Below are 7,812 nucleotides of genomic sequence, written 5' to 3'. Positions count from 1 at the left end.
TCATCATATATATATATATATATATATATATATATATATATATATATATATGTAGAGAGAGAGAGAGAGAGAGAGAGAGAGAGAGAGAGAGAGAGAGAAGGGGGGTAACTTGGTGCAGAGGTCTCTGGTAAGACCTCGAGGGATCCTCAAGTAGCATGGGGGAAGTGGGTTGGGGGGGTAAGGGTGTATGTGACTTTAGGGGCAATGGGGTGAGTGACCAGCGGAAGGGGGAGGGGTGAGGGGGGAGGGGGGAGGATGGGACGGGTTTAAAGAGAAAAGGGGGTGAAAAGAGAATTAAATTGGGGAGTCAAAAGTGGAGAGGAATTTGAGCAAAGAGGCTGGAAGTGAGAAAGAGAAAAAATGCATCTGTAAGCACATGTACACACACACACACACACACACAAACGTACACACACACACACGCACACACATGTTCTGTCTACCTAATCTCCATCTATCTATATACCAAAGGCTTCTTCCCCCTTATAAGGGGGGTAGCCGAATCAAGGGAGGCACCCACTCCCACCCATTGTTTCCCCGTTATCCCCGTATGATGATCCGCCTCCACAATCATGGACCTAAAGTGCATCACTCTCCTCCTCCTCCTCCCTCTTCTTCTTCTTCTTCGTCTGTAAGAAAAGACAGGAAAAGTGCCCTCCTCCTCCTTCTTCTCCTCCTCTTCTTCTTGCTCCCATTTCAGCAAGTTATTCCTTGAGCGACTCCATCTTTCTCCTCCTCCTGTCAATCGCAAATCCAATTCTCACCACACATGTCTCCTGCTTCCTCTCTCTCTCTCTCTCTTCCTGACTCTCTCTCTCTCTCTCTCTCTCTCTTCCTGACTCTCTCTTTCTCTCTTTTCCGCACTCTCTCTCTTTTCCGCACTCTCTCTCTCTCTCTCTTCCTGACTCTCTCTCTCTCTCTTCCTGACTCTCTCTTCCTGACTCTGACTCTCTCTCTCACTGTCTCTCTCTCTCTCTTCCTGACTCTCTCTTCCTGACTCTCTCTCTCTCTTCCTGGCTCTCTCTCTCTCTTCCTGACTCTCTCTCTCTCTCTCTCTCTCTTTTCCTGACTCTCTCTTTCTCTCTCTCTCTCTTACTGACTCTCTACTTCTCCGCCCTCTCTCTTACTGACTCTCTCTCTCTCTCTCTCTTCATACGGTTCTACATTCTCTTTTTTTTTCTTCTCTTTCACCCTGGCTATCCACTCTGCCTCTTGTCGCCATCCATTTCTCTCTTCTTCTCTTCTTGATCTTTCTTTCCACTTCTGTCTCCGTTGCTTCCTTCTACCCTATCCACTCCTCCTCGCCTTCCTTCTCTTCCTCCTCCTTGTACTCTTCTTCTTCTCCTCCTTAGGTTTTCTCTTATTACAATTCATATCCTTCGGACTCTCTTCTTCATTCTCTTCTTCCTCCTCCTAATCTTCCTTTTCATATGTTTTTATCTTTTCAATTTCTTCTTTTGCCTCATCCTCTTCATTTTCCTCCTCTTTCTCGTCCACATGATCACATTCCTCCTCCTCCTCCTCCTCTTATCCATACCCACCTTCCTCCTCATCCTTCTATTCCTTTTCTTGTTCCTCTTTCCTTTCCCTCTCCTCTTTCTCTACTTCCTCTCCTCCTATATTTCCCCTTCTCCTCTTCCTCCATTTACATCTCCATCTCCCCCTCCTACTCTTCCACTCTCTCCATTTTTACTTCCTCGTCCTCTTCCCCGTTCCCTTCCTCTTCCTTCATCCCCACCTTTCCCTCCTCTCACTTATTCCTTTCCTTCATGTCCTTCTACTCTTCCTCATTCCTTTTACTCATTCCCTCTTTCATCATCGCCAACACTTCTTTCCCCTCCTCCTCTTCCTCCTATTCTTTCCCATAGCTTTTACCCACTCCCTCTCCCTTCATCCCCCACCTTTTCTCCTCCTCTTCTTCGATTTCTTCCTACTATTTACCACTGCTTGTCACCACTCCCTCTTCCTTCATTCCTACCACTTCACCCTCCTCCTCCCACCCTCCTCCTACTCCTCCTCCTCGCCTTCACTGCGCCCCCCTCAAAGGCCAGAAGATACGGGACAGCCTAGGAATATGGACCGGACCGTATGGACAGGGCCATTCTGGACCCGGACCATTATGGCGATGGTGGAGTATTGCGGTCCAGTCCAGTCCTTCCGGGAGAAGGAGACGCTTCCGGGTTCTTCCGGCTGCGACGCTCCAACAGATGGCACAGGCAGATTCCATCTGCCGCATTCACAGGAGGCAGTATTGGGGTCCGTTGTTTCATCTCGAGGTGGTCTCTCTATCGGAGGAGCGTTGTGTCCTGCGGGGGGGTTGTGTCCTGCGGGGGGGTTGTGTCCTGCGGAGGGGTTGTGTCCTGCGGAGGGGTTGTGTCCTGCGGGGGCTGTGTCCTGGGGGAGGGGGGTTGTAACCTGACTAGTTATGCCTGGGGGTTGTGTCCCAGGGGGTTGTGTCCGGATAGAGGGGGTTGTGTCTGGATAGAGGGTGTTATGTCCGGGGAGAGAGTGTTGTGTCAGGGGAGAGGGTGTTGTGTTTTGGGGAGAGGGGGTTCTGTCCGGGTGGAGTGTGTTGTGTTTCAGGTGGGGATTTGTGTCTGGGATGTTGTGTCCGAGGGTTGGTTTTTGACCGGGGGTGGGATTGTGACCGGGGGGTAGGTTTTTGTCCGGGGTGGGGGTTGTGTCCGGGGGTAAGTTTTTGTCCGGGGTGGGGGTTGTGTCCGGGGGTAGGTTTTTTCCCTGAGGTGGGGTTGTGTCCGGGGGTGGGGTTGTATCCGGGAGGTGGGATTTTGTCCGGGTGGGGTTGTATCCGGGAGGTGGGGTTGTGTCCGGGTGGTGGGGTTGTGTCCGGGTGGTGGGGTTGTGTCCGGGTGGTGGGGTTGTGTCCGGGGGTGGGGTCGTGTCCTGGTGGAGGGCGGCTTTTGCCCAAGAATCTTGTATCCAGTGGGAAGGGAGGGACCGAAGAGATCGCATAGATGGCTCACTGGATGCTGTGATCAGCTGGTGTATGAACAGATGGTGAGGATGTACAGAGAGTGACTAACTGTTGACTACGTAGATGGCGAGGATGACCAGCTGTTCTACCAGGTAAGGATGAAATGGGTCACCAGCTGTTGTATCCGCTAGCGTAACCAGCTCTTGTATCCGGTGAGGGTGACCATCTGTTACTTCTACAGATGGGCAGGATGACCAGCTGTTATGTGCACAGATGGGGAGGATGTCTACCAGCTGTAGTATCTGGTGATGGCGAAAATGGTCGGGGACGGTGGCCATTTGCTGTGATGGGTGATGACAACCAGCTGTGTTTGTGGCTGTATCCAGCTGTCCTGCTGAAGAGGTCCAGTGAAATACAGCGTTTCCATCGTAAAATGGCACCTTTCCAATTTCGCTTTTTTTTTTTTGTTCTTAACTTTCATTTGTTGTTCTCAAAGTTATCCATTTGTACTACCTCGTATTTCTCTAGTGTTGTTGTTGTCAATAAGAGCTTAACAGTAATAATAAGAGTGGCAAACAATAACAATAATAACCTCGAAGCACTATGTTCATGTGTAGAGCTTATCAGAGTGGGAAAATAACAATAAAGATAACAGTAATGATAGAAATAACAATAATACTAGTAAGGACAAGATTACCTCAATCACCACCACCCTCATCCCGAACACCAACCTACTCTCAGAGGCATCGGGGGGAGGGGCAGGGAAGAGGGAGGAGCAGGGAGGAGGGAGGAGAGGGGAGGAGAAAGGAGGAAGGAGGGAGGAGGGGGAAGGGGAAAGGGAGGAGAGGGAAAAGGAGGAGAGGGAAAGGGAGGAGAGGGGAGGAAGGAGGAGGAAAGAGAAAGGAGGAAGAGGGGGAATGGGAGGAGGGGGAATGGGAGGAGGGGAAGGAGGAGGAGGAATAGGAGGAGGGGAGGGAGGAGGGAGAAAAGAGGAGGGAGAAAAGAGGGAGGGAGAAAAGAGGAAGGGGGAAAAGAGGAAGGGGGAAGGAGGAGAAGGAAGGAGGAGAGGGAAGGGAGGTGAGGGAGGAAGGAGGGATGTAGTGATCATGGCGAGCGGTGAACGCCCTCTCCCACTCTCTTCCTTACCATCCCTTCCTCCTCTTTGCCCCCTCTCTCCTCTTTCCCCTCCCCTCTCCCCCCTCTCCCTGCAATCCATCCACATACGCAGTTCATTTGTTCAAATCAATCCGGGCGGCTGCTGGACCGTGCGAGTATTGGATACTTTTGGGTTGGGGGGAGGGAATGGGGAGAAGAGGGGGGGATACTTCCTAGGGGCCAAGAAGGGCTCAGGGTGGGGGAGGGAAGAGCTCAGAGTGTTTATTAGGGCGCGAGAAGGGATCAGGGGGGATTTGGTGCTCGGGGGGAAGAGCTGGGGCATTGGGGGAGGGGAGAGTGGGGGCATTGGGGGAGGGGAGAGTAGGGGAATTGGGGGAAGGGGAAGAGTGGAGGAATTGGGGGAATGGGGAGTGGGGGAAGGGGGGAGTGGGGGAAGGGGGTGGGGGAAGGGGGGAGTGGAGGAAGGGGGTGGGGGAAGGGGGGAGTGGGGGAAGGGGGGAGTGGAGGAAGGGGGGAGTGGAGGAAGGGGGAGTGGGGTAATGGTGGAAGGGGGGATGGGGGCTCTGGGGGAGAGTGGAGTCTCTGTCTTCGGGTATTTTAGTTGGGGTGGATCGTGGGGGGTGAGGGAAATGGGGGAGGATACGTTAAAGGGCGGTGGGGGAGTGGGGAGAGAAAGCCTCAAGGGGAGCTTTTCTTTTCCCAAAGCAGACACCTTTGCCCTTAGTGGCAAGTGGCGGTCACTAGAACGCGTTGGAATCGATCTCAGGTCTATTACATTTACATGTACATCTGCTGCAAAGGGCTCCATTCCCCCCTATTAGGAGGTAGCCAATTCAATTTTGGCCCTGAAGATGATTCCTAATCTTCTTGCCTCTCACGACGGAGAGGGAACACGTTGACGGTGTCGTTGTCCCCCAGTGGACTGGTTGTTGAGCAGCTAATGAATAACATTCAATCGACCTGAGTGGGCCTCGCTTGTCTTGTCTTGTCGTGTCGTGTCGTGTCTTGTCTTGTCGCCGCGGGCGAAACTGGAGGTTGTAAATTCCAGTCCCTGTCGCGGCGGTCACGGGGGGCGGGGGGTAGGAAGAGGAAGAAGAGGAGGAGGAAGAGGAAGAGGAAGAGGAAGAGGAAGAAGAGGAGGAAGAGGAAGAAGAGGAGGAAGAGGAAGAAGAGGAGGAAGAGGAGGAAGAGGAAAAGGAGGAAGAGGAGGAGGAAAAGGAGGAAGAGGAGGAGGAAAAGGAGGAAGAGGAGGAGGAAGAGGAAGAGGAGGAAGAGGGAGAGGAGGAAGAGGAGGAGGAAAAGGAGGAGGAAGAGGAGAAAGAGAAGGGGAGGAGGAAGAGGAGGAAGGAGGAAGAGGAGTGGGAAAAGGAAGAGGAGGAAGGAGGAAGAGGAGTGGGAAAAGGAAGAGGAGGAAGAGGAGGAGGAGGAGGAGGAAGAGGAGGAGGAGGAAGAGGAGGAAAAGGAGGAGAAAGAGGAGGAGGAGGAGGAGGAAAAGGAGGAGAAAGGAGGAGGAGGAGAAAAAGGAGGAGAAAGAGAAGGAGGAATGGAAGGAAGAGGAGTAATAGGAAAAAGAGGAAGAAGAGGAGGAAGAAGAGGAGGAAGAGAAAAGAGAAGAAAGGATATGAAAGTAGGAAAAAAGGAGGACGGGGAAGAATAGGAAGAAGAGGAAGAAGGGAAGGGGAAAGGAAGAGGAAGAGGAGGAAGGAGAAGAAGAGGAAGAAACAGAGGAAGAAAAGGAATAACATAACACGACAACAACACGACACAAAACAACATGACACACCATGACACAACACGACACACAGTGACAACACTACACAACACAATACGACATAGCACAACTCAACACAACACAAACACAACTACTGCCACAATACACCTAGCTTGACCTACATTACAGAAGTATTGAATATCTTCTGTGGTATAATCCGAGTGTGTGTGCGTGTGTGTGTGCGTGTGTGTGTGTGTGTGTGTGTGTGTGTGTGTGTGTGTGTGTGTGTGTGTGTGTGTGTGTGTGTGTGTGTGTGTGTGTGTGTGTGTGTGTGTGTGTGTGTGTGTGTGTGTGTGTGTGTGTGTGTGTGTGTGTGTGTGTGTGTGTGTGTGTGTGTGTGTGTGTGTGTGTGTGTGTGTGTGTGTGTGTGTGTGTGTGTGTGTGTGTGTGTGTGTGTGTGTGTGTGTGTGTGTGTGAGTGTGTGTGTGTGTGTGTGTGTGTGTGTGTGTGTGTGTGTGTGTGTGTGTGTGTGTGTGTGTGTGTGTGTGTGAGTGTGTGTGTGTGTGTGTGTGTGTGTGTGTGTGTGTGTGTGTGTGTGTGTGTGTGTGTGTGTGTGTGTGTGCGTGCGTGTGTGTGTGTGTGTGTGTCTGTGAGACAGGAGTCCGTAATCGCATGTCCACACGTGTGTGCATGCTCTTGCGTGTACACGCGTGTACATACTCGTGTGTGTACACACATGCAGGTCAGGCTTTACAACAAAGAGTATGGGAGGACAAGAGAAGGGAAATGCGAGGCTTTGGGGGCCAGGTTTGTCCGAATAGACACTTTTTGTCCTTTAACAGGTACGGGTGTCCTATTAAGAATATCCCATTTCGCCCTTTTCTTTATTTTGTATTTTCAGTTGGAAGTACCAATTCTTGAAAAACACAAATTGAATCTGGTCAAGAAGAATTTGATCTCTATTAGTATATTAATTTATCTATTCATTTATATATATGTTTATTAATTTATTTCCTATTAAAAGTGACAATTAAAGGAACTTTCCCCCTTTCTTTGTCTTCCTATATTTTTATGTACAAATCCACAGATGTAGGACCATAACTCCTTGGCGAGGTGAAGGCCGCTCAAGTCCACACTGAAGTGTTTCGATGTTTACATTACACATGGATAGGAGCGACAAACTCTATCGACCCTCGACACTCAATATTGCATCAGCCTATGCTTAGGAAAGCACTTGATTAGATGATTAGGCAGTGAGGGCTCTTTGGACATTGGGATGTCCTGCTTGAGCGTGGGAAGGGCAGTCAGGAGTCTCGTGACGTGAATGAGAGATGCGAGGATACAAATACAAATGGTTCAAGCACAAAGGAGAAAGAACTCAACTTTACACTGGAAGAGGCTAAAGGACATTGCCGATCCGAAATGGATTGAATTTTTTCAATATTTAGCGTCAAGCAAATTTGATGAAACAATATGGAAACAGAACCAAGGCCCAGAGGACACACCAGACGCGGACATTTGTCCTTTGTTTCCTCCCCAGAGGCAATAAAGGGGGGTCTAAGGCTCCCCAAAGGGCAAGAAAAAGGTTCTTTATTGGTGAAATGGATTTGTCACGATGCCAAGGGAAAGGGAGATTACTATCTCATACCAATTAGAAATATTTTTTTCCAATTCTGTGAGAAAGTTTTCTACGAGTCTGGTGGGGTGTCTGCCAGGAAGGGGACACTTATGGCCAAATGCAGTCGGTTCCATACCGTGTATAGTAAGGGTTTCTGGGAGTTCGGTAAGAGATTTTGGAGTGATAAAGAAAACGACACTAACGACGATGATGTCGACGTCAACACTAAGAATGCCTATCACGTTAGGCGTTTTCTATTTACTTGAACGCGTGTTTTTGCCACGCTTTTTCATTTTCCACCCACCGCCGGAGGCCACGCACCCCTGAGTAGCCGGGGCGGCGAAACCGGTGCTTGTACACTGTGAAATATCTCATCTGTTGGCATTGCCAGAATATGACCCTATCCACCGTCCAACCTCTCGATTTTACCTC

The sequence above is a fragment of the Oratosquilla oratoria genome, chromosome 40, assembly GCF_046742065.1.
Source record: "Oratosquilla oratoria isolate Oo_2021 chromosome 40, ASM4674206v1, whole genome shotgun sequence".
NCBI lineage: Eukaryota > Metazoa > Arthropoda > Malacostraca > Stomatopoda > Squillidae > Oratosquilla > Oratosquilla oratoria.
Note: the sequence above shows the minus strand (reverse complement) of the source record.